Source organism: Somniosus microcephalus, unplaced genomic scaffold (assembly GCF_052327205.1).
Source record: "Somniosus microcephalus isolate GS21.2 unplaced genomic scaffold, FLI_Smic_1.0 scaffold460, whole genome shotgun sequence".
NCBI lineage: Eukaryota > Metazoa > Chordata > Chondrichthyes > Squaliformes > Somniosidae > Somniosus > Somniosus microcephalus.
The window spans coordinates 181,404-203,024 of record NW_028225647.1 but is presented as its reverse complement, the minus strand read 5'-3'; the positions used below and the strand labels follow the sequence as shown (position 1 = coordinate 203,024).

At 44.9% G+C, this 21,621-nt stretch overlaps 1 pseudogene; it reads right to left on the bottom strand.

Annotated features, from left to right (window-relative positions):
• LOC147081743 (dual oxidase 2-like) overlaps nt 1-21,621 on the bottom strand; it is a 102,262-nt pseudogene that overhangs the window by 28,747 nt on the left and 51,894 nt on the right.

Here is a 21,621-nt window from a genome sequence, read left to right as displayed (position 1 = left end):
GCTCCACATTTGGATCACATCTAAAAACTTCCAACAGAGGAAATCATTACAAAAAAGCATTTACAATGTCCCAGCAGGTTGCGCCCAGAGAAATCCCTGCCAAATAAAACATGATGTGGAGATGCCGGTGTTGGACTGGGGTGGACAAATGTAGGAAGTCACGCAACACCAGGTTATAGTCCAACAGCTTTATTTGAAATCACAAGCTTTCGGAGCGCTGCTCCTTCGTCAGGTGAAGTGAAGAGAAGCATATAGGCACCGCATATATAGTCTGACTATATATGCAGTGCCTATATGCTTCTCGTCACCTGACAAAGGAGCAGCGCTCCGAAAGCTTGTGATTTCAAATAAAGCTGTTGGACTATAACCTGGTGTTGTGTGACTTCCTACAAATTAAAACATGACATGTGCACTGGCTACACGACGAGAAGCAGAGTCGACCCGACTTATCTCAGCAGCTGTGAGAATTCTTCTTTCGACATGGAACCACTTCCGTCAACATCGTACATTGCAAACATGAGCTTAGATTTTTTGTTCTTTGGAACCTGCACAAGGGAAATGGGATATTTTTAAATTGTCTTGACAAAACCCCGCCAAAATTGTCGTGTTTTTAAAGCTCTTGCGGCTCCACAGGGTTATCTTGGTGGCCACCTGATGAGGGTGGGGGAATGAGAGGTAGAACGTTTTTCCCAGTGCAGCATGCGTAGTGAAATTATAAACTGTTCTTTATAAAAAAAAGGCCCTAGGATTTTGTCACACACCGTACACAAAGGGAATCTTTCCCCATGATCTGTGATTCTGCAAAAGATTTAGGGGGAGAAATTCAGTATCGCCCCGTTTGGGCACCATTATCGGCCGGGCGCAAAGTTTAGCGCCAGGTGCTAATTATCGCCTCCGACTGCAAACTTGGCTTTTATCGCCCCTGGAGGTGATTGGAGCGCTAAATCAGGCGCTTCACACCTGTCTTAAGGCGCTAATGCCGAGGAGCGAGGCGCTACCTCAGAGCGCTGGCGGAGCTCATGTGGTGTCAGTCAGCAATGGAACACAGACACACCGGCGCCAGCCAGTTCTTAAAGGGAAGGGTCGATCTTGCTCTCCATCCACACCTTGCTCATTGCAGCCTTGAATCTCGGCCTGGAGAGACCTGTACGTCAAATCTGCTGGAAAGAACAATGGAGAGGCCCAGGGAAAGATGTCAGAGTGCAGCCCCCATAGTCTCTTCTAAATCGATGCAAAGAAGATCAAATCAAAATGAACCTGCAAAGTGCTGCTCAGTACCCAAAACTCCTCAACACAGCGTTGAATCTCTCCAGGAGTCTCTCTCTCTCACTCAGACTGCGTGGTGCAAAAATGTCGCCAAAAAAAAGGCAGGAAGCGGTCGCCTTTAAACAGCGCTCCCCCAGTCCCTTCCCGACTGCAAAACGCTCCCCTCAACCTGTTGGTGCTAGCGGCAGGTGGTAAGGCAGGGGGCGCCACTCAATATCCGGTCCGGGGCGCTACCGGGGCGTTGCCCGCTCGACTGACGTCACAATCTGCGGGCGCAGGAGATCGTGGCGGTAGTGTTTAGCGCCGCCGCAAAATGTCTGGTCAGCTTTGCGAGCAGTGCAAACATCGCCGCACCTGGGTGCTAATTGCTTTGCGCCCCATTAGCGCCCTCTTAACTTCACTGAAATGAGGCCCCTTTTTTAAGTGGTTGTTTTCTATACATCTCCTGCTCAAATAGAATGTGAAGTTCATTTTTTTTTTTTTTTGCAGTGTCACAGGCCACAGTTTCATAAACTGCATCTTAAATAAAAAAAATACACCTCCATCTTCCACAGTGGTTCTGTGGTCTACCAAAGAAAACAATACTTAAAACATTTAAAATTTGGGTTTGAGTCAGCAACTGCAGTAGCCCCAAATTTGCAAAAATATGTAATATCAAACAGCAACAGAAAAAAAATATAGGCTCAGAATTTGCGCTGGGTAATAACAGCGAACGGGCAGCATAAAAAAAAAGTTGAAGCTCTAGTTCAAATTCAACAAAATTTATGGGAAATGCACAAACTAGTCTTGGAAGAACTTCATGTGATGCAGGAGCGAATGTATTGAGGATACGTATTACTGTGCAACCTTGGTGTCGTATTTGATCCTGAAATGAGCTTCTGAACACATATCCGCAGCATAACTAAGACCGCTTATTTCCACCTCCGTAACATCGCCCGTCTCCGCCCCTGCTTCAGCTGATCCACTGCTGAAACCCTCATCCATGCCTTTGTTACCTCTAGGCTTGACTATTCCAACGCACTCCTGGCTGGCCTCCCACATTCTACTCTACGTAAACTTGAGGTCATCCAAAGCTCGGCTGCCCGTGTCCTAACACGCACCAAGTCCCGTTCACCCATCACCCCTGTGCTCGCTGGCCTACAATTTCAAAATTCTGATCCTTGTTTTCAAATCTCTCCATGGCCACGCCCCTCCCCATCTCTGTAATCTCCTCCAGCCCCTCAACCACCCCCCCCACTGAGATATCTGTGCTCCTCTAATTCTGCTCTCTTAAGCATCCCTGATTATAATCGCTCAACCATTGGTAGCCGTGCCTTCTGTTGCCTGGGCCCTAAACTCTAATTCCCTGCCTAAACCTCTCCGCCTCTCTACCTCTCTTTCCTCCTTTAAGATGCTCCTTAAAACCGACCTCTTTGGCCAAGCTTTTGGTCACCTGCCCTAATTTCTCCTTATGTGGCTCGGTGTCAAATTTTTTGTCTTATAATACACCTGTAAAGCACCTTGGGACGTTTTACTACATTAAAGGTGCTATATTAATATAAGTTGTTGCTGTTGTTGCATATCACAGGATGACTCCATTGTTTTCCAGTCTCTGTTGCTGACACCGGTATTGGTCAGTCTCCACGGTCCACAAGACAGACCAAACCTCCAGCTGAGTTTCAACTAGCCCTCACCTCCCAAGCTCAGAGTTACCTTTCATCAAAATAACAAAGATGTCCAGGAACTCCCGGAATGATAGGTAGCCATTTCCATCTTTGTCTGTTAGTGCAAACATCTGCACCACAAACATGGAGTCTTCCTTTAGACCCAGAGCGTCAGCAAACTCAGCACTCGTCAGCTCACACTTCAGAGACTCCTTTGCCTTCTTTGTGCTTTCATTGTCAAAATCCCCAGCATCTGACCCGTCAATCTCCAGAACCTAAAGGTGGCAAAGGTGAACATAAGAACATAAGACGTAGGAGCAGGAGTCGGTCATTCGGCCCCTCGAGCCTGCTCCGCCATTCAATAAGATCATGGCTGATCTGATCTTGGCCTCAACTCCACTTCCCTGCCCGCTCCCCATAACCCTCGACTCCCTTATCGTTCAAAAATCTGTCTATCTCCACCTTAAATATATTCAATGACCCAGCCTCCACAGCTCTCTGGGGAAGAGAATTCCAAAGATTCACGACCCTCTGAGAGAAGGAATTCCTCCTCATTTACGATTTCTGAAGATATTCAAAATGTAAGCCTGGATATTACTGTTGGCAATATTATCGAGTTAAGACTTACCTAGCTCTTGTGACATTCCTTTATTTACTGGAGGCATTAAACTATTTAAAATAAACAACTTAACGCCTGCATAAAACGCGGACAGAAGAATATCATACAAATGCATTCATTGTTGATCCATAAATATTCTTAACAGCAATTTCCAGACGTTAATATTCTTACTTGAAACAGTCCTGCTAATTGTTTTGGCTACCAGTACTCTGAATTTCCCCAAGTTATCTTGTGTGTGTGTCTGGCACGCTGGTGTTCAGAAGATTACTTCAGGGCATGAATAGCAATACTAAAAGAACTAATTATGTGCATTCTTGAGTTGCTAAAAAGTTACAACTGTGACTCAGATTGTTTTTTTGCTGAGATGTTAGGGGAAAGGTCTGTACTGACCTTCTACCCATGCTGGCCTGCATAGATGGGCTGAATTGTCAACCTACTTGCAGTTAGGGACCATGTGGCATTCAGTGCCAATGGCACTTTGTGCTTGCCACTGACAGCAAGAGAAGGAACCATGTCTTGATGGATGTATCACAGGTAAAATGCAGAGTAAGGCTCCATCTACATTTCCCCAATATCTTGCATCAGCCACATCTTCAAAACAACATTCCCCATTGTGCACGAGTGTGAGATTTCCATTTCCCAGCTATCAACCATTACCAGGTGCCGATTTAGTGAAATTGCTAATATTGGGTTATATCTGACATCATCTTGAAGTTGTTCTCTCTCCCCAAACAAAAATGGTTTTCGAATCTTATTAAATGAAGACAGAGATCTTAAAAAAGAACTCATTACAGCTTTCATTTTCTAACATTCTTATCACAACTTGGGAAATTGAGCGCATCCATTTCATTGTGGTATCAAGTTGAAACAAATTGCAAGCTATGTATTCACAAGAGGAACTTCAAAATGATGCAATTAACTTGAAATGACTGCCACACTACCTGTGCAAAGACACGACGGAAGAATGTATCTAAAATCTTAATCCTTTTCTGCTTTGTCATGGCTTCTTTCAAAAGAGTACGTTCTTTCACTTCATGGACCAGCAGATTTATGCCATTACTTTCCAGGTATGTTTTCAAATCTGCCACAAAGTTATCACGATCCTCTTCTCCATTAAACATCAACACCTGTGTAGAAGATGTAGTATTTAGATTAGATTCATGACATACAGTACTACCTTTCAGGGTCAAGCAAACAAGGGCCATAATTTGCGCATGCGCTAAAACCTGGAACTTGCGAACTGTCAATAATTCTCTTGACAGATCCAACGCATCCCCGAGAAAAGGGCATCTGCGGGCGGAGAGTTGGGCTGTTCGCCCAGCGAATGCCCGTGAAATTTTTACGCCTGGTAAAAGCAGGCCTACCAGCATAAGAGTTTTAAAAAACAGAAAAATAAAATTTTATCAATAATTTATACATTTAAAAACTTGTTAAATAAGGTAAGTTTATTTTTAGCCCCTTTAAAACATGTAAATTTATTTTTCAAAAAAGTTTTAAATATTTAATTAAATGCAATTTTAATTAATTGTAAATATGTGATTTATTTATTTATTTATTTCATGTCTAGGTGTATTTTTTGGAGTATTCCCATTCATGCTTATGGGGTTTCCGTACATATCAAATCCCCATAAGCATGAATGGGGATCCCCTTCTGTCAGTCGTTGGGCCAGCCCATGTGATCCCAGGGGCACTCGCGAACCGCCTGCGCCCCGGGATACGTGAGCCTCTGCCCACGGGTACCCGCAGAGCTCTAGGAACATGGATCCCGAGGCCCCAGGTACGCAGGCATTTTATTTGCGGATCGGAGGCACTTCCCCGCAGGAAGCCTCCGACCAGAAATTCAGGGTCATTGCAACACAGGAATATTTGTGTGACGGTGATGGTAACCAAGATGTAACTTATACCTGTCAAACAAGGTACTATAAATAAGTATTAATGTTGCTAAGGGTAATAAGATGCAACAGTAAAAGATGATGAAACTTTATTGGGCAATATATGTGTAATGTTGAGACACAAATGGAGTGCGTGATTTTTCTTTCCATGAACTGATTCAGTAACTCATAAATGTTTGAAATGAGTGAATTATCATTCAACTCCTGAGTGGAAATAACAATTGTGCATCATGATGTCCAATCCATTATTGCAATGATAATATTCAAGAAAGCTTATAGGGACTCTGGAAGGTTACAGATAACAACATCAGTACAATGTATAAAGATACACGTTGGCCTATCATTGAAACTCGGGATGTTATCGTGGAGAAACAGATGATGATGAGAGGATGAGTATATGAGAAAGGAAGATGGAGGATTGTACCATGGTCTTAAAAATGATTTGGCTGTCAAGCTTAAGATAAGGATGTAGTGAAGGATGACACTTGCTGTAGATTAAGATAATACGCCCAAAGATGCAAGACCATTAAGTCAAATTAGCACATTGCTTGTTAGAGGCAAAGCCCCAGTTATCCAGAAATAAAAGGAAAGATTTATAAGTATTTTAGAGTCTGTCATGGTTGCTGGTTCAGTTAGGTGATTGTTTGAGTGCTCAAGCAGTGACTTGGTGAAAGCACTGCAATTGTGTCATTAATCTAACAGCGTTGGTACACAAGAGTCCTCCTCAATCGCCTTCTCCCAGTGGCTGAAGAGCTCCTCCCAGTGTCGCAATGCAGATTCCGCCCACTAAGGGGCACAATGGACATGATCTTCACCGCGCGCCAATTACAAGAGAAATGCAGGGAACAGCACCAACCGCTGTACATGGCCTTCTTTGACCTCACAAAGGCCTTTGACACGGTCAACCGTGAGGGATTATGGAGTGTCCTCCTCAAATTCGGCTGCCCTCAAAAGTTTCTCACCATCCTCCGCCTGCTTCACGACGACATGCAAGCCGTGATCCTGACCAATGGTTCCACCACAGACCCAATTCATGTACAGACCGGGGTCAAGCAAGGCTGCGTCATCGCAGCAATGCTCTTCTCGATCTTCCTTGTGGCAATGCTCCATTTCACCCTCAGTAAGCTCCCCGCTGGAGTGGAGCTAATTTACAGAACAAACAGGAAACTGTTCAACCTCCGTCACCTCCAGTCCAGATCCAAGGTCGTCCCTTCCTCTGTCATCGAATTACAGTTTGCAGATGACGCTTGCGTCTGCGCACACTCGGAGGTCGAACTCCAAACCATCGTTAACACCTTCACCAAAACGTACGAGAGCATGGGCCTTACACTAAACATCCGTAAGACAAACGTCCTCTACCAACCTGCCCCCGCCACACAGTACTGCTCCCCGATGATCAAAATCCATGACAAGGCCTTGGACAACGTGGACCACTTTCCATACCTCGGGAGCCTACTGTCAACAAGGGCAGACGTCGATGACAAAGTCCAAAACCGCCTTCAGTGTGCCAGTGCAGCCTTCGGTCACCTGAGGAAGAGAGTGTTTGAAGACCAGGACCTCAGACCCGGCACTAAGCTCATGGTCTACAGAGCAGTAGTAATACCCGCCCTCCTGTATGCCTCAGAGACATGGACCATGTACAGCAGGCACCTCAAAGCACTGGAGAGGTACCACCCATGCTGCCTCCGCAAGATCCTGCAAATCCATTGGCAGGATAGGCGCACCAATGTCAGTGTTATCACTCAGGCCAACATCCCCAGCATCGAAGCTTTGACCACGCTCAATCAGCTCCGATGGATGGGTCACATCATCCGGATGACCAATACGAGACTCCCAAAACAAGCGCACTACTTGGAGCTCCGACACAGCAAGAGAGCCCCAGGTGGGCAAAGGAAACACTTCAAGGACACCCTCCAAGCCTCCTTGAAAAAGTGTAACACCCCCACCGACATCTGGGAATCCCTGGCCCAAGACCATACAAAGTGAAGGAGAAGCATCCGGGAAGGCGCCGAATACCTCGAGTCTCTTCGCCGGAAGCAAGTGGAAGCCAAGCGCCAACAGCGGAAGGAGCGCACCCCCCCACCCACCCCTTCAACCACCGTCTGCCACACCTGTGACAGAGACTGTAGGTCCCGCACTGGACTCATCAGTCACCTGAGAACTCATTTTTAATGTGGAAGCAAGTCATCTTCGGTTCCGAGGGACTACCTAAGAAGAAAGAAGAAGGTGGTATATTTGGTACATACTTCATAAATACCACAAAAGCTGCCCTTTGCTCTCTGCCAGCAAAGGTTACACACATAGAGACGGTCAGTGCTGGGATTTTAACAAAGGATATTGCAACATAACTCAAATGTGCAGAATACGAGAGCACATTCAGACGCCAGAATCTTCTTGGACTGAAGACAGTTCTACAGACAGTGTTGAGGAAGACAAATAGATGTAAATGAAGGGAGTCAGAAACCTGGTGGTAGCAGTAGAGTTAACCTATCCCCGAGTGCCCAAGTCATGGTCAGAATCCTCCAAAGAATTTTACGTCATTAGTACAGGAACACTATCCCTTATCCGAAAGCCTTGGGACCAGCTGAGTTTCGGTTTTCGGAATTTTTCGGATTTCAGAAGGTATTGGGAAATTTGTCGGGGGTCGGGGTCGGCTGGGGGTCGGCGGGGGGGTCGGCGGGGGGGTCGGGGGTGGGGTCGGCTGGGGGTCGGGGGTGGGGGGTCGGGGGTCAGGGGGGAGAAAAGACTATTGGACGGGCCGCGGTTCGGGTCAGGTGGGTCGGGTCGGGTGGGAGGGGGGAGAAAAGAATATCGGACGGGTCGGGGGTCGGGTCGGGTCGGGTGGGGGGTGGAGAAAAGAATATCAGACGGGCCGCTGCAGCTATCGGACGGGCCGCTGTATTGTTGGGTTCACTCTCCCGGTATCTCCTTCACACTGCCCGGCTCGGCCTGCAATCTCCTACCCAGGAGGGAACTCTGTGACCCTCTGCCCTGCTCAGCGTAAGTCGTGCGCCACTCTGGTCATGTCGTGCGCACGACTTACGCTGAACGAAAAAACTTTCGGTTTTTGGAGGTTTTCGGTTTTCGGAAGTTCGGATAAAGGATAGTCTACCTGTATTTACATTTATCTAGCTTTTCACCATGTCCTCAGGATGTCTCGAAGCACTTTACAACCAATGGATTACTTCTGAAATTCAGTCACTGTGCAGGCACATGTGGCTGCCAACTTGCACACAGCAAATAAACAAATAATTAGTTAACCTGTTTATTTTTATAAATGGTGTTGGTTGTCGGAACAAAATTGGCCAGGATACAGGGAAGAATAGTGCTATGAAAGCTTCATATGTGAGCCTAAACAGTGAGGTTTGGTGGGCTATTTGACCATCATGGGTTATCACAGCCAAACTCGATCCTGTTCCCAACCAACCCCTACAAAATGAAAAGAAAGACGCATTTATATAGCGCCCTTCATGACCTTAGGATGTCCCAAAGTGCTTTACAGCCAATGAAGTACTCTATGAAGTGTAATCACTGTTGTAATGTACGAAATGTGGCAGCCAAATTGCGCACAGCAAGGTCCCACAAACAGCAATGAAATAAAAAGCAGTGGTAATGACCAGATAATGGCCCTGAAATTCCGATCGGAGGCTTCCTGCGGGCGGATGCCTCCGATCAGGAAAAAAATCTACGAAATTACCTGCTGGTTCCGCAGATCCCAAGGCTGTCCCGTATGGACAGAACTGTCAAAAGTATGAATGGGGATCACATTTAAAAACACACTAAAACATTTTTTTTTAAATGTAAACATTACATAATTAAAATTAATTAAAATGCCATTTAATTAAATATTTTAATCAAAAATGTAATGTTTTGAAAAAAAAATGAAATGTTTTACAGGGCTAAAAATAAACTTACCTTTTTGAAGAGTATTTTAAATTTATAAATGAGTTATCAAATTTCATTTTTCTATTTTTTAAAGCTGTTAAGCTGGTAAAAGCAGGCCTTATGCCTGCTTTTACCAGGCGTAAGAATTTGACAGTCATTCAGTGGCGGAAGTTTTGCAAAAACCGCAACTCTCCCCCCGCAGAGGCACTTCTCCAGGGCAGGCGGATGATCTGTAAAGAGAATTCTTAACAGTTCACAAGTGCCGGGTTTCAGCGCGTGCGCTTCGCATGCCTGAAACCGGCACTTGCATGGCCCCTACGGGCACATACACACCTCGTACGCACCCGCGGGGGTCGGAAAATCCGGCCCATTCTGTCCTCGGAGTCCACATCACGGAAGTCCTCTCCTGGTCCCTCAACACCTCCTCTCTGGTGAAGAAGGCCCAGCAGCGCCTATATTTCTTAAGGAGGCTGAAGGGATGTAACCTGTCACCCCTGATCCTCTCTAACTTTTACCGCTGCACTATAGAGAGCATCCTGACGAACTGTATCACAGTATGGTATGGCAGCTGTAGCTACTATGACCGGAAAGCCCTGCAGCGGGTAGTCAAAACTGCCCAACGCATTACCGGCACCCGGCTACCGACCATAGAGCACATATACCAGAAACGCTGTCTACGGAGGTCACGGTCGGTCATCAAAGACCCTACCCACCCCAGCCACAGTCTGTTCGCCCTCCTACCATCTGGGAGATGCTACAGATGCATTCGCACCCGTACGACCAGATTTAGGAACAGCTTCTTTCCCAGGGCTGTCATCCTACTGAACTCCACAAATAAACTCTAAAGCCTGCACATCTGCTAATGCACTTTATTATGGTCATATTTATGTTAATATACCACAAGCCAAATGTATGTTGAATGTTTAAATGTCTTAATCCAAATGTACACTCTCGGGAGCCGCAAGCCTATATTTCGTTGTACTGCACTTGTGCACTAACAATGACAATAAAAGTTGATTTGATTTGATTTGATTTTTAGCGACGTTGGTTGAGGGATAAATATTGGTCAGGACAACAGGGAGAACTCCCCTGCTCTTCTTCAAAATAGTGCCATGGGATCTTTTGCATCCACCTGAGAGAGCAGATGGGGCCTTGGTTTAACGTCTCACCCGAAAGTCGGCACCTCTGACAGTGCTGTCTCAATAGTGCACTGAAGTGCCAGCCTCGATGATGTGCTCAAGTTTCTGGAGTAGGATTTACACCTAAAGCCCTCTCTCTGAGGCAAGCGTACTACCACTGAACTAAGCCTGATGCACTCACTTTCCAGTAGAAGTCTGTGCAGATCTGGAATGGAAACTTTTCCTGCCCCCCAGTCTTGGTGCATTGAGGGCAACTATAGCATCCCTATTGCTTTCCTGGCTGAAAACAGCTAACAGCACAGAGCAGAGATTCAGCTTGGGACCTTCCAAGCTTGTATGGCTCAATACCATACCAGTTGGCGTACTTACTTAAAAAGCCCTTAGCGACTTTAATTTGACAGTAACACATGGTCAGGTTGCAATTCCTCAAAATTTTAACCAAAATACTCTATAGCACAAAAATTGGTCACAGGTATTATTGGTAACCATGGTTAAATTGTAATGTTACTGGGGCATTAGACCTGGATTTATACATGTCCTGTCCACAAAAAGCAGGACAAATCCAATCCGGCCAATTACCGCCCCATCAGTTGTAAGGTTCACAAAATTTCGGCAGTCCCCGAAGATTATTTGATTAAAGAAAACCTGGTTGGAATGTACTTTAAAAACCCAGGACATCAAAGATGGCTGTAGCCGGCCCCGTGGCAAAAGAGAAAGACAGCCTGTATGAATATGAAAGGAGAATCTCCCAGCACTGGCTGACGAAAGGATTGAAAAAAAAAACCCAGCTTCTGAGTACTTAAGTACTTGAAGCTGTCAATCAACTGCGGTTAGGAAGTTTCAACACAGAACAAAGGACTCTGTTTACACAAGCCCTCAGCAGTGTTGACTCAAGGGCTTAAGTGGTTGCTGTCAATCAAGTTGTGGTTGTGCTGTAAACCACAGGACAAAGGATTGTTTACACGAGCACTCAAGTACTGTTTACCCAGCACTCAAGAAACCAGCGGGACATTTCAAACTGGGACAGCTCCATTCACAAACCAGTTAAATGAGTGGGAAACGCATTATAGCCGCATTCAAACCCATTACGGTCAATGGGGCCAGATCGGTCCCTTTTGTGTAACCCAGATACGTCCAGATTTGGGCGCGAAGATAAGGGCTCCCAATGAGGTATAAAGGTAGCCCCTCAGGAAGCCATTCTCTCTCTCTCTACCGCCTTGCCTCCGGTGCCCTGCCTTCAAGAGGATCATCACAGCCTGCCCAAAGAAGTGGAATACCCACAGTTACTTTTGAATTACTGGGGTATCTCTACTTCAGGTGGTGAAAAATCCAAGGCAGACCGCAGGGCACGGAGCAGGCATTTCAACATCGTAGGCTGGTGAGCATAAACTTTCTGGCCCATTACAAGGCAACCTAGATAGGTATAAGGGGTGGGAACTAAAGGGGAATTTTGTTAAATTGTCATTTTAGTCAATTTTCCCTCGATGGGTCCGTCTTTTCTCCTCCCCGTTAAGTAAAAGTGTGCTGTATTCATAATTATTTTCACTGTATAGCAATTTATTCTTTATTTCAATAAAACATTGGTTTTCTTTGCACCAAACCACTGGTCTCGTTTTGTCTATATCGCTACTGAAATAAGTCCGGCGGTCAGAACCAAAGGGGAAGCGATTCGAACCGCACGGAGCTGGAACAGCTCAGACACACGGCTGACTGACCAGGCAAAAACCCCACACCAAAACCCCTTACACAGTCTACTCGCAATCATCAGCAAGGTGATGAAAGGGGTCGTCGACAGTGCTATCAAGCGGCACTTACTCACCAATAAACAGCTCACCGATGCTCAGTTTGGGTTCCGCCAGGACCACTCGGTTCCAGACCACATTAGAGCCTTGGTCCAAACACGGACAACAAAGCTGAATACCAGAAGTGAGGTGAGAGTGACTGCCCTTGACAGCAAGGCAGCATTTGACCGAGTGTGGCACCAAGGAGTCCTCGTAAAATTGAAGTCAATGGGGAAAACCCTCCACTGGCTAGAATCATGCCTAGCACAAAGGAAGATGGTTCTGGTTGTTGGAGGCCAATCATCTCAACTCTAGGACATCGCTGCAGCTGTTCCTCAGGGCAGTGTCCTAGGCCCAACCACCTTCAGCTGCTTCATCAATGACCTTCCCTGGATCATGAGGTCAGAAGTGGAGATGTTTGCTGATGATTGCACAGTCTTTAGTTCCATTCGCAATTTCTCAGAAATTGACGCAGTCTGTATCCGCAGGCAGCAAGAGCTGAACAACATGCAGGCTTGGGCTGAGAAGTGGCAGGTAACATTCGCGCCACACAGGTGCCAGGTAATGACCATCTCCAACAAGAGAGAGTCACGCCACCTCCCCTTGACATTCAACGGCTTTACCATCATCGAATCTCCCACCATCAACATCCAGGGGGTCACCATTAACAAGGAAATTAACAGGACCAGCCACATAAATACAGTGGCTACAAGAGCAGGTCAAAGGCTGGGTATTCTGCGGTGAGTGACTCACCTCCTGACTCCCCAAAGCCTTTCTATCATCTACAAGGCACAAGTCAGGAGTGTGATGGAATACTCTCCACTTGCCTGGATGAGTACAGCTCCAACAACCTTCAAGAAGCTCGACACCATCCAGGACAAAGCAGCCCGCTTGATCGGCACCCCATCCAGTACCTTAAACATTCACTCCCTCCACCACCGGCGCACCGTGGCTGCAGTGTGTACCATCTAAAAGATGCATTGCAGCAACTTGCCAAGGCTTCTTCGATAGAATCTCCCAAACCCGCGACCTCTGCCACCTAGAAGGACAAGGGCAGCAGGTGCATGGGAACACTATCACCTCCAAGTTCCCCGTCCAAGTCTCACACTATCCTGATTTGGGAATATCTCGCTGTTCCTTCATCGTCGCTGTCTGACCAACATCACGGTAGGAGTACCTTCACCACACGGACTGCAGCGGTTCAAGATGCGGCTCACCACCTTCTTCTCGAGGGCAATTAGGGATGTGCAATAAATGGTGGCTTTGCCAGCGATGCCCACGTGAATGAATAAATACATTCTAAAAAAAGGACTTGAAAGAAATGATCTCCCTCAAACCTGTTAATCCAAATCTCTTCGTACCATTCTTGTTTACCTGGCCAACATTAATCAAAATCTGAAAGGTAATTTTCAGCTTTGACAGTCAGATAATCATTAAATGACTCATAAGAACAGTAACAGGCCAAAATCAGTTGGGCAACTCCTTCGTGAATTAGTGATTCCATGCTTTATAGACAGCATCAATTTTAAGGTGCGGCAGCTTTGGACGTATTAAAAGTTAAATAGCAGCACTATTTCGCAATTTTGGTGCACAAACTTCACAGCTCTGATTCAAAGAAAACACAGAGATTCTTTGTGGCATATTGGGTATCAAAAAAACTGTTTATCATTCAACATTTTATGGATCTCAGCAAGATAAACAGATAGGCCACTGTCATGTGAGATGTGTTTCACAGGAAAGGCCTTGTGGCGGGACTGGTAAAGCAACTGGTAGAACTTGTTACCGGGATTTATGATGAAGTCTATTTATATTCCACCATGGGCTCTCTGAGCAAACCCTTGGAACGTCAATGTTATTTAAACATACATGTTCTAGTCACATGCTTTTTCCCCCATGCCACACATTCCCCAAAGAAAGTGGCTCTTTCTGGAGTACAGAACGGTAAGCACTGGAAGCACCTTGGCCAAGTGATGAGCATGAATAGCCTTGGCTAACTGGTAGTCGGCTATTCAACCTGGAAGGTAATGAGCCCAATTTTGACCTCATCCAGCACTGGCGTATTTAGCAGGGATTTCTGGATAATGACCTGAGGTGGGAATCCTGCCTGATGTTCCTTTTCCTGGCCTGCAGACTCTGAAGCCAACTGTAATGGCCATATTGAGATGCTTATATATGGCTCTTCTAACAGGGCTCAATGGATGACAATCAGGATATGGGACCTAACGGTTGCCCTCTTTACCCAACCTGTTTGAGACTCATCAGGGTCGAGCATAGCCAACAACAACAACAACTTGCACTTATATAGCGCCTTTAACTTAGTAAAACGTCCAAAGGCGCTTCACAGGAGCGTTATCAGACAAAATTTGACACCAAGCCATATAAGGAGATATTAGGACAGAGGGAAAGAGGTAGGTTTTAAGGAGCATTTTAAAAGAGGAGAGATAGGTAAAGAGGCGAAGAGGTTTAGGGAGCGAATTCCAGAGCCTAGGCAGCCAATAGTGGAGCAAAGAAAATCGGGGATGCGCAAGAGGCCAGAATTAGAGGAACGCAGAGTAGATCTGCAGGAGGTGACGGGAGGAGCGAGGCCATGGAGTGATTTGAACACAAGGAGAATTTTTAATTTGAGGCATTGCTAGACTGGGAGCCAATGTAGGGCAGCGAGCCAATCAAACCTGGAAGCTTCCAGGTCTGTAAGTGTTGGTAGCATACAAACAGAACCACCATGGAGAGTGGAGGGTGGGGGAATCCTTGAAAATCAAAAACAATGTTTAGAAACAAGGGCACTTCATGGCCGAGTTCTTGCTTACCAGATCATATTCCTTAGGAACCTTCAGCAGGAAAGCTTTCTGTTGATTATCGGTGGACTGAATAACATCAGCGTAGCTCTGGTTACTTAGATTGATGTTTCGGATCAGAGAATGCTTGTTGTCCATGATCTTAATGCATTTGTTGGAGTCAAAGGGAACACTGACAGGCCGGTATGGTTCTTTGGGCCCTTGCCATTCTGAGGCTAAACGTAAAGCAAGAATGTACATAACATGAGGAACGTTTCAGATGATAGTAAAAGACCCGTTAAATATTTCAGATCTCAATATCTGTGACTAAACAATCGAATATGGAATCATAAAATTACATCCAAAAATATACAAGAATGGATTTTCCTGTTCCTGCGCTGGGGGCTACTGCGAATAGGGGAAAATCAGGCAAAGAGGAATGAGCCCCAGTAAAGATTTTCTATCCATTTAAATCATTGAAAAAAAACACTCCTCCCTGCCCCATTTTCCTGCATCTTCAGGTGCAGGAATCTTCCCCGCCATGTCCAAAATAAAGGGCTATTCTGGTGGAAGTGTAATGGTTAGAGGTTTGTAATATGCAAGGGGTGAGAATACTGTCCTTTCACCTCTGGGACCAAGTTTTTGATTCGCTTATGGGATCTGGGCATCGCTGTGCAAGGCCAGCATTTATTGCCCATCCTTGAGAAGGTGGTGGTGAGCCGCCTTCTTGAACCGCTGCCATCCGTGTGGGGAAGGTACTCCCACAGTGCTGTTAGCTCTTATTATGTTTTGTAGCAGTTAGTTACAACTGAGTGACTTGCTAGGCCATTTCAGAGGGCAGTTAAGAATCAACGTATAGGCCAGACCAGGTAAAGACAGCAGATATCCTTCCCTAAAGGACATTAGTGAACCAGATGGGTTTTTACGACAATCCGATAGTTTCATGGTTACTGACGTAATAAAACTCACTACGCACTTGGTTTGAGTATAAAGCAAGGCTTTAATCAACTTGTTTCAGAACATGGAGGTCTAGTTGTACTTCACTAGTTCCTTGTCTTACAAAATGTCCCTGGTAAGCTGGGGCCCACGCCCGAGTATTTATACTCCTTGGACGGCGCCACCAGCTGGCCGTCCAGCATTATTTCACGAGTAGTTTCTTGATGAATGATGAGATTTATAACAGTTACCATTACTGATACTAGCTTTTTATTCCAGATTTATTTAATTAACTGAATTTAAATTCCCCAGCTGCCGTGGTGGGATTTAAACTCACGTCTCTGGATCATTAGTCCAGGCCTCTGGTTTACTAGCCCAGTGAGTGACATTACCACTACACTACGTTCCCCTTAAGTTGATGTCTCTTCTGGTCTCTAATACTTTTTAAGTAAAATGAGCATGCACAGTTCTCAAACCAGCTCCCAGTGGGTGTGGACACATACTTGGCAATGCCAGCCAGCGTGAGAAATGGAAAAAAGATTCTACACTGTGCCACGTTGAAGTAAACAGCAGAATAAATGTCAACTGTGTTGAAATACCTATTTGATGCCAAGTTTAAACTAAATGAACCAAGAAAACTAATATGTATTCATGAAGGACTTCTCAATTCTAAATAGGAGCACATTTTTGCACTAATCTCTAAAATGAGTATCAACTATTTTACAGTCGCAACAACGTTTTGTTAAGATTAGCGGACAAAGCAAAGGGTGTCCCAATGAAGTAGAGATGGGAATGAATGAGGAAGACTGTACAATTTGATCTCATTAACACAAACCTCCAAAAACTTCTTTTAAGAACTCGACTACAGACAATGGAGAAGATACACACCTCAAAAAGATGTAACCCCGACAAAAACAAACTGTTCTGCTAATGCCTGTAACTTTGCACTAATGACACAAGACTGTAACACCCCTACGAGATAACGGAACATAGATTATAGGGGCAGTGGAATAATTGATTCCATGAGTTGTGAAGGACTGAGAACATACGAAAAGCTTCCTTACAAGTCAAATAAACTTGACTGTGCCCCCATTATGCATTCCAAATATGTTGAATCCGTGAATCTTAAGGTATGGTGTTCTTCAATAAATAGACGGAGACTGCAGATCAACAATCAACAGGTGTTTACTGGATGAGGGTAGTCTAAAAACTAACAGTACAGATGCCTGCTCAAGGCTTATATACAGGTGTGGTCACTGCCGGTACTACAGTATACAGGAGCTGTAAAAGTAGTTCTCTCTTAAAGGTACATACACTACAAAATATATCATAGATTTTATTCTATATGTCGAGCTATAATGCGATGTTCCGTTATACAGTGATGGGGCGGCACAGGGAATTTTTTTTTGACAAGCCTAGATCATAGCCACTGAACTGCAGTTTTTGCTGAAAAATGGATTGTATGATAGAATTGGGTCCCCAAAACACTGATACAAATTCTGGAATCCCATGCAACTGAAAGGGAACTTGACTTAATCGGGCAACATAAACCATAGCTTTGCTCATAGGGCAGGATACCACTTTGGTTGAAAAGAGTCGGAAAGACGATGAGACAAATCAAGCAGTAGAGGTTAGGCGAAGTCATACTAGGTGTTAAAAGGCTGTAGGTTGTAGGAGAAAGAGGTCTTGGGAAGATATGACTTTGAATAGGAGCAAATGCCCTGATTTCAACACAGTGGGCATGCAGGAGGGTGAAGAACACGTCGAACCTGTGTATTTATAGTCTAGGAGAAACTAAAGAGGAGAACTCCAAGATGTAATGACCATGGTAGTATGGCGAGAGGGGGCAGCCATTTCAACACTAAAGCAAAATACTGCAGATGCTGGAAATCTGAAATAAAAACAGAAAATGCTGGAAATACTCAGCGGGTCAGGCCGCATCTGTGGAGAGAGAAACAGAGTGAACGTTACAGGTCGATGACTGGAAAAAGTTAGAGATGTAACAGATTTTTAAGCAAGTGCAGGGGCAGGGAGAGGGAGGAGGGGAGGAAAGAACAAAAGGGAAGGTCTGTGATAGGATGGAAGGCAGGAGAGATTAAGAGACAAAAGGGATGATGGTATAAGGCAAAAGGAGATGGTAGTGGGACAAGTTAAGAACCAAAAGATGTGTCTAGATGAGGTGTAAATGGGAATGGCAGAATCATCAACAGCTGCCATCTGAAAAGAAATTAGGGGCCGAGGTTATGATCTGAAATTGTTGAACTCGATGTTGAGTCCAGAAAGCTGTAAAGTGCCTAATCGAAAGATGAGGTGCTGTTCCTCGAGCTTACGCTGAGCTTTGTTGGAACAGTGTAAAAGGCCGAGGACGGAGCGGTCAGAGCGGGAGTGGAGCGGAGAATTAAAGTGACAGGCGACCGGAAGCTCGGGGTCACCCTTGTGGACTGAAGGGAGGAGCCATTTGTTCATTGTCTGAGCTGAAGAAGATTTTGGTCTTGTAATAAGATGAGAATGGAGATGTTTAGACTGCTTAAATCAAATCTTTATTTCTATTAAATTACCAATTTTATTGACCAGTGATTTATAATCAGTGTTTTGGGGGTTAGAACGTAAAGGGCACAGAGCTGGAATTTCAAAATGGTTGCAATTTAATGGGAGGTACCTCTATTAAATGGAGTGAAACCATTCATTAATAATTAGTGATGTCCTGTTACTCATGAGATGATATGGTGAGCAGTCTAAGTTGCAACTCCCTCGTATAAAACATTTTATTTCATAATTTTATAATCAATACCTTTGATTCTCTCTCCTGGATCCATTTGCTTCCTTACAGATTCTTCTTTTTTTTTGTAATTTATTCTTTTCTCTCTCTCTCTCGAGTAATAGATACACTAAAAGCCAATAGCAAGGCCGCTGTTATATTAAAAAAATGTAGTTTATTAAATTGTATTAAAACAGAGATGACCTGTAAAGTTCTTTCCAAAGTGATCTGAATTGGGCTATTTTAGATCTGGACAGACTCACCCATTGTGCATTAGCAGACAATTTAAGGGACGACAGAGATTGTAGAACAGGTAAGATATCTGTAACATCCATTGTGCTGTTATGAAGTGCGAATCAAATCTGTTGGATTCAGAGATCCAAAAAAATGAAGTTTTGAATTCATATACACAGTTAGGATTCAGAATTCTCTCAGTCCCGCCTGAAAATGCATTCCACTTAGAACTTGTTGAAACACTTTTGCACTCGGCGTTGTTCCTCCATACTGCACGCTTCACCTTGGCCCAGATCTTCCCCAGAGCTTCTCCCGCGGCACCAGTGTAGCTTCACCGGGAGAACGTCGGAAATCCTGTTTCCGACGCACATCTTGCAAAGTTATACCGGCGGAAGGGGAGTAGCTCTGCGGAAATTAAAGGCCGCACTGTTACACAAATGTGGTACCATTGCTTCTGTGCAGGAGTTACACCACCATGCATTAATCTCTAGCTGTTATTTTCCAAGTATCTTATACTGTACGTTTTCGCCATTATTTTCCCTCCTGGTCTCCCTGGCCCATGCACCATTTGGATAAAGTACGAAGTTAGTCACGACATTATAAAATACAAAATTAGCTCGATGTTGATAGCATCCCAAATTATTCAAGACACTGCAGAGTTTAGAATAAGCAAAGAAATGCAAGACCCGGGGAGTAAGTGTTGCAGTGGGTGGTCTTTCACCTCTAGAACTTGCATTCAAACCCAGCCAGAATGATGGGATGATGGTCTCCTATATCTGTTGGCTGTAATGTCCTATGTGAAATGCATTTGTACAGTCTCAATCCAGCTCCTACTGGCCTACAGCACTTAACTGGATTCTCCTATGAGGAGATATTGAGTAGACTAGGTGACGTAAGAAAACTACTAGGCACTTGGTCTAAGCGTTAAACAAAGCTTTAATCAACTGTTTTACAACATGGAGGTCTAGTTGTGTCCTTCACTAGTTCCTGTTAAGAATGTCCTGCGCAAGCTGGGCCCGTGCCCAAGTATTTATACTCTCGCTGGACAGCGCCACCCGCAGGCCGCTCAGTATTATTTCATAAGTCTTTCTTTCATAAATGACTGATTCATGTCAGTAGGTTTTAAGGATTGTCTTAAAGGAGGAGAGAGAGGTAGAGAGGGAGAGAGAGGTAGAGAGGGAGAGGTCTAGAGAAGGAATTCCAGTGCTGAGAGCATAGCCACCAATGGTGAGGCGAAGGAAATCCTTCTGGGATTTCCATGTATCTTCAAGGGTACAGTACTGAAAATGTAACAGAATGTCTGCATTTGTTTTTGTTTTAAAAATTGGGCATGAGATGCTATACATTAAAATAACAGGTTTAAACCTAACCATTTCTGGTATTACCTGGAGCTTGCAACAGATCTCAGCTTTGCCTTGCTTTCTATTTCCGAACCTCCCGCTGGTACTCGGTCCATTTTACTATATAATATTGTTGACAGATATTGTTAAGCGTCTTGCTCTCTGTTAGCATATTACAAAAGACCGAGGGTCCCTCGGCACCATGCTGCTTACCGTCCTTCCAGAAGAAAACATTGCGCTGAATATCCGCAGGCTCTGCGCTTGTTGTCGCTACCAACACATCAGCATACGTGGTGTTCAAAATGGTTTCACGTTCCTCTGCTGTGAAAATTCTAGAAGAAACACAATTGGTGATAATGTTACCTACCTTACCTGTCAGTCAAAGAGCCGAAACATTCTGGCGCAATTTTATATTTACAGCATTGCTTTTCCCAGACATTTTTGAACTCTGCTTTCACAGTCCTGTATCACTTATGCTTTCCCAGTCCCCTGCTCGAGGTCCTCCTCTCCACTTCCTGCTGGATGGATGGATAGGTGTGCGAGGTGCTAGGAGCTTTTCATGATATGTATAAATGTTCAAGCTGTGTACGTAGCCAGCTATGCAGCTTACAGCTAAAGCTTCCGAATTCAAACCCAGGTTCCCATATTAGGCCTTTATAGTCACGCTTGCAACTTGTTTTTCTTTCAATGTAGAGTGAGAGTTATAATAGGCAATAATCAATGAACAAAGTAAAGAGCTATAGACAAAGAAAAACATCTGACAGCCTATGAGGAACGAATTGAGGCTTTTTAAAATTTATTCATTCATGGGATGTGGGCATCGCTAGCATTTATTGTCCATCCTGACTTGCCCTTCAGAAGGTGGTGGTGAGCCGCCTTCTTGAACCGCTGCAGTCCGTCTGGTGATACTTCTTTGTAGCAGTTTGGTACGACCGAGTGGCTCGCTAGGCCATTTCAGAGGGCAGTGAAGAGTCAACCACATTGCTGTGCGTCTGGAGTCACATATAGGCCAGACCGGGTAATGGCAGCAGATTTCCTTCTCTAAAGGACAATTAGTGAACCAGATGGGTTTTTACAACAATCCGGTAGTTCCATGATCACCATTACTGATACTAGCTTTTTTCCTCCCAGATTTATTTAATTAGCTGAATTTAAATTCCCCAGCTGCCGTGGTGGGATTTGAATTCATGGGCTGGATTTTCATTAAGCTGTCGGGAAGGAGGCGGGAATACAACTTTTGGGTTTTAGTCCCGCCTCCATCGACGTCCAGCCAATCGACGCGATTTTCCCTTGATTGACCTTGTTGAGCCTGCCCAGCGGGCTCAGCAGGCCAATTAAGGGTCACCTGGCAACA